This window comes from Gossypium hirsutum, chromosome A01 (assembly GCF_007990345.1).
Source record: "Gossypium hirsutum isolate 1008001.06 chromosome A01, Gossypium_hirsutum_v2.1, whole genome shotgun sequence".
Lineage (NCBI taxonomy): Eukaryota > Viridiplantae > Streptophyta > Magnoliopsida > Malvales > Malvaceae > Gossypium > Gossypium hirsutum.
Genome location: NC_053424.1, coordinates 89,640,505 through 89,646,952, shown reverse-complemented (window position 1 = coordinate 89,646,952; position 6,448 = coordinate 89,640,505). Strand labels below are relative to the sequence as shown.

The window sequence follows — 6,448 nt, the reverse complement described above, 5'->3', positions numbered from 1 at the left end:
TAAGGTTTTTTGTGTCACAATTTCTCCAACAATATTCTTAAGGCCTACCTACTACACCCAGGGTTTGATTCACCTTAAACCAAATTTTTTGCTAGAGTCCATGTTTAAACCCAGGACTTCTCCAACACTTAACACACTTAACCACTAAAACAAGCCTTCATTAACGAAATTTGCATGCACAACAGAATATTATAAGCTGCCTTCAACCGCTCCCATGCTCAAGGCCCAAAACTTCTAGGCCCAAATTCAATGTGTTACAGGAGGAGCCTGTTCAGATTCCAGATCGAGACGTCAAGTATTATGAACAAAAATTTTTCTTCTGGTTAAGGTTATGTGGCGAAACCATGGCACTGAAGAAGCCACTTGGAAACCTGAAGAATTGATTTGTCGGCAATACCCCCTATCGGTTTGAGTTAGGTAAATTTCAAGGCTGAAATTTCTTTTAGGGGGAAGGAGTTGTAACGTCCCAAAATTTAAATATTTGATTGTTGGTTTTTATCTGAATTAAATCCCTATATCTATGGCTATGTGCCTTGTGTATGAGTTTGAGGTCAAAGGTTCGAGTAGTGCCTTTAGAAAGTCTTGTTATTTTATTTTAAACTAACCTCTACTCTTGAACTATTAACTTGAGTTTAATTCTGCGCAATTCTGTGCCAGCGATGAATCTAGTGGTACAATGGTTAAGCTTCTGTATACTTGCTAGTCCTATGTTTGAGTCTCTGCGTATGCGTTAAGGAAATATTTTACTGTCTAGTGAAGTTTGTTAGTTTTGATTTAATTTTAAAATTAGTTTCACATTAGTTTCTCTTCTTCCTCTTCTCTTCTTCCTTATTCTTTTTCTTTTTGCTTGTTTTCGTAACTATACTGGGCCAAAATGAGAATTCTAGTTTGTCGTTGCATCAACCGAGAGGTAAATTTATAAGTTCTATCATTGAATTTTTGTTAACTCTCGCTATTATTTGCTTTTAAAAAATGTGGGGTTTTTGACTATTACGCTTGAATTCTTTGTCTATATGTTCGATTGTTGTTCATTAAGAGAAGGTCTCGTGGATAACATTTCCCCCAACGTCTACAATCAGTGATTTGGTTGTCCTAGGCGAAGGTATTGTTGTTGTTCATTCGGAAGTTTGTGTCGGAATCTTCAATAAGTTTTAGTTTTGTGCTCTAATCAAGCTTTTATTAAGTTAATTGGGTCATTGAATCTTGTTTTTAGGCTTTGGAAGTGTCAGGATTACCCTTGCATAGACGCTACATCAGGTCGGTACTAAAAACCTTTCTTCTTCGAGTTTTAGTCATCGCAAAATGGGGCTGTCGATGCCACACGGCCGTGTGGTAGACCATGTAACTTATTGTTCATGAATTAGAGACACACAGGCTAGAGACACATGCATGTGTCCAGACCGTGTGTGGGAATGTTTAGTGCAGGGTTCACAGCGGTTGAAGACACAATTGTGTGCCTAGGCCGTGTAACTCATTATTTGTGAATTATGACCACACGGACAGGTGATATAAATGTGTGTCAGGCCGTATAGGACACATGGGCCTGTCCTAAGCCTTATAGAGCCACACGGGCTAGCTATCCAAGCTGAGTGAAACCACACGGGGGTGTGGACTAAAATTTTAAAATTTTTCCCTCGGGCTAAAAACGTCGTTTGAAACAAATGCAAGCCTTCTATGGGATCTATATGAACTGAATTAAACTATATAAACTATCATTTTGTGATCTGAGACTGAGTACTAAAAAATCTATATGTGTACATTCCATACAATAACTGTTAATGATATTGAATTATTCTGTACGGGTATGAATTGAATCTAAATAGTGTATAGGCCTCTATATTAACTGTTACTTGAATCTACATCTTCATCAGATAGGATTGAGTAAAAGAGGAAGTATTCTATTTAGAGACAGTGGCTAAACCACTAGTATCTATATTTTGATCTGACAGCTAGACTATAATCATTAGAATATGTCATACTGACACTATTTGGTGTGTAGAATTTGATTGGTATTCAATACCCTATTTGGTGTGTTGGGTTGGTCGGAGATAGTGTGTAGAGGGTAGGGAATTGGAAAACTGCATCTATTCTGATCTATTTTGCATTTGGGAAGAATCTAACTTACTATCTGTCTGTGTTGTTCCAATAAACTAAACTGAATGGTTTACCTTGTGGATTCGATTTCGAACACAAATTTGGCACCTTACTAGTTTTAACATAAATCCGTTTGAACATATAATTATTTTTTTATAAGATCATAATTCATTTCTTCTATTGACTATATTACAAGTAACCCACATATTTGATCGGGTCAGCAAATCAGGAGCTCGATCATATTATTTATCCAGTTTATTCTTAGTAGTTTTACTAGCCTATTTCCAGTAATTTTAAGACATACGATGCGTTAGGATAATAGTAAATGTGATTTTTTTTACAGTTGTTAAGTCTTTTTGGTTTTGCTTAAAACTAAATTTTAAAATACTGCACTTTGATAATATTCGAGGTAGCTTTCTAGACTTGGCCTTGGCATCTGGGCTAGGTATAGGGTGTTAAACGTAACGGTCTCGGATAGAGTTGGGTGTACTTGGCATGCCATAGGATTAGTGTATGGGATTTTACTTTGGTTTATACAGATAAGGTGAGGAGCACATGTTATACTTTGAATGTATCGATGAGATGCTAGGAACATTTATATATTTACTTTGGTTTATACTAATTAGCAATGAAGTGCATTATACTTCAAACGTACTGATGAGGCACTGAGTGTCGAATATATTGGTGTGATGGTTGGATGATCTGTGTATTCATCTTGTCTCTACACTCGGTTATTAGGGACAATGGAAACATTTATTTTGCTTATTGACATTAAATAATGAATTGTGCCATTTTATATTGATGTGAAAACAATAAAAGATGGTTAATGAAAGATCATTTGATTTAGTTAATACGAGCCCTAGGGGCTGATACGATTATAAAACGAATCAATAGATTTGAGAATGTAAAGAGAAAGTAAAATGATCCTTATGATATGCTATATTATTTATGTAATTTAAATGTAATGGCATATGATTAAATGTTGGTATATAACATGTTAAATAGCATAAAGCAAGATGTTAAGCTCATGAGACATGAAATGCAATTATGGTTTAGATAGTATTTTGTTTCCATATTATGTGTATTTGGTGTTTTTCTATATTTGATTAATGTTTTAAATCATGCTAACACCATTGAGCCCTATTGCTCAATGTACGGTTTTATTTATTTTTGTGCACAACTAAAGATAGATTTTAAAGTCTCAAGGTGTCCGACAGCATCTAGTACTCAATTCTTGACTCAACGAAGTTTGTATAATTTTTTATATTTGTCGAAACCATTTTTCATTTCAAGGGAAAAAACATAAATCGGCTTTTAAACAACATGTGGAGTCGCCACCAATCTTTTTGTTTAGGTGTGATTGGACCACCTGATAAGACATTTCGTTTAAAACATTTTTAATCTATGTAAAAAAAATAAAATGGGTTCAGGAGCCGATTACGTAGGAGGAAGAGTTAGCACCCCCACTATGCCCAAAAATTGGTACCAGATTGATCACATGTTGTCCTTATGTTTAAAATTTTAGAAAAGAAATCTTGAAATATGGTTCTTATTAAAATATTTGAATGGTGTAAGCTAGTCATCAAAACTCTCTCATTTCAAAGGTATGCAGCATCACATCCAGCACGATTGGACACGATTCTTCATACCTTTGAAAACACAATTGATTTTTTGACTCACAAAAGGTTAAAATTTATAAAAGGATATCCAGATATTTAGTCCAACGAAAAATCAAAACCCAGCACGGTAGGGCACGATTCTTCGAAATTCTAAATATTGAACATTGCCTTATTTGAATTTTTTTTTAAAATAAACCATTGTAAACTATCTCAAAACGTTTTAATTTTACTTGAAATAAAAGGGAATAATTAACTTTAAAACAAAAAGGCGAAAATAAACAAAAGGCGAAATTACGAACATTGGACAATATACACGAGTAATATATCCTTCTAATGAGTGAAAATATTATAGTCATGAAAAGAGAAAAAACAAATTTGCGAACCTACAATAACAATGTGCTCACATACAACATTAATAAATTAGAATAAAATATAACAATTTTTGAACATAGATGAACAGAAATTGAAGTAATAGTACAAAAGACTGATTGACAATATACAATAATAATATATAAAACAATATGAAAAATAAAACGCAACACATAATATACAGAGCAATATGGACACTGAGAGCCAATATAATACACAACAATTTAAAAACTATATGAAAAACTTACAAATAAATAATGCATGCTAGGGTTTGAAATGGTTTACATATATAAAAATAAAACTTAAAAATATGTAAATGGATATTAAAATAAAAATATTGTGAAAGAAGAAATTCAGAGCAAATATCATATAAAAATATTTTAAAAATAATACATATCTATTTAAAGGTGATAATGTACGTACAATAATAAAAAATCAATGTAAACAATATATATAATGAAGATATAATAAAAATAAGGAATAAACAATATACATAAAAGAATAACAGGCCAATATATAATAAAACTATATATACATGAAAGAATCCTAAATAACAAAGAAATAAGAATATATGTTTTTCAAGAATAAATTACATACATAATAAATTTAAAAGGAGATGCAAATAAGCAGATTTAAAAGAAATTATATATATAAAATAACATAGAATTAATAATTTTTATAAAATAAAACTATTTTTAATGTAAATTATATATATAGGTAATTTAAATTAAATATTGTACAAAATTTTAAAATAATATGATATATAAAAGGTGATTTTAAAATAATACTTTTATAAAAAAAACAAAGCAATTTATGAAAGTAATTTAAAATGTATAAAAAAAATTAAGAGATAAACACTAAATGAATGTATAAAAGAAATAATGAATTATACAAATTAAAATGGAAAAAAAACTTAATTGAAATAAAATTAAACTAACAGAGATAATTAATAAATAAAATAAATCAATGAAACTGTCATAAGGACTAAAATACAATGCGCGTGAATGCACGAGGGCTAAAAGTGCAAATGTTCCCAACTCCAAAAAAAACACACAAGGGCGGACTGAATTGGAATAGCCCTCAAACTTCAGGGCAGAAATGAAAGAAATAGGATAAGATTAAATTAAGGTGGCGCAAATGGGAGGGACTGGTCGCGAAAATTTCCCATTTAAAGTGAAAATGCGCATATCCAGCTTACAAATTGGGTCAACGCGTGGGCTTTCTTGTTTTACCAAATGACGCCATTTTTTAACATTAAAACTAAAAGAAATTGGATGGCAATCTACCATTTTCTTTAAACAATCAAAGCAAATCCCTAATTTTCCCCTTCTTTAACCGATTCTCAAAGACCAAACCCTAGCCACTTCAAAAACAAAGGAAATTCCCACTTTCACTATTCGGCTGATTAACACTCTAAAATCCCCATCTCAGGCTTTGATTTCGACGAAGGAGATAAGGAATCCGATGGCTCGTTTTCGAAGGTAAACTCCCCTCTATTTTTTCCTTTTGTTCTTAAACGCAATGACGAATGATTCAAAAATATCAATCGCCAGAAAGTGCAAAAATTTAAAGAAATTTAAATAGAAATCACCTTCTAAAAATTCTTACTGCCTTCTTCGTATTCCCCCCTTTTTCTTTTCACATTTATTTTTTAAAATGTAAATGATAAAAACAAAAGAAATAAAAAATGATCAACAGAATATTAAAGAGATTTAAGAAACGACGATCACCTTCTCCAAAAAATCCTTTGAATTTTTATTGAGTATCAATATGTAGTATGAGTGCGTAATATGCGTCCCCCCCTAAAATACATAGTACATCCAGTCCCTTTTTATAGCTAAAAAATGAAAATAAAATAAATAAGAAAACTTGAATTGCTTTGCTGTAATCTGTAGCGTATTCTGTTATTTGCTCCTTCTCGTGTGTTCCATTTGCAGGTGTGGAGAAACGGCAGTACGAAAGAAGCCGCTCGTGGAAGCTGTGCGTGGGAACTACTCATGGGATCAATCTGTTGCTGCTCTAGCACATTCCAGAAACCCCTGGAGTTTCTGGTGTTTTCACATTATTGGGCTCCTTTGGGCCGTTTATTAATTGGGTGTAATGGGTTTTGTTGGGCCAGGGATTAAGGTTGGGTTTGGGTTGTTTGGGTTAGGTTTAATTTAGGTTTATTTGACTTGTTTAATAGAGCATAAATTTGGACTTTGGGCTTTATTATTATTATTATTATTATTTATTTTATATTTTGATTTTTTTTTTGGTTTTTTTGTATAAGCCCGGACAAAAATTGGGCCTTACAATATTCTTGTAGCAAGTGGCATGTACCTAGTGCCTTGAGTTGGTCTTTAAGTTGATATTATTGTTTGGTA

General features: G+C 32.1%; 1 long non-coding RNA gene across 1 annotated transcript; it reads left to right on the top strand.

Annotated features, from left to right (window-relative positions):
* The first annotated feature begins 5,077 nt into the window (after positions 1–5,077).
* LOC107916780 (uncharacterized) lies at positions 5,078–6,448 on the top strand. Its single transcript, XR_001689600.2, has 2 exons — positions 5,078–5,563; positions 6,020–6,448. It is a non-coding gene; the product is annotated as an uncharacterized lncRNA (long non-coding RNA).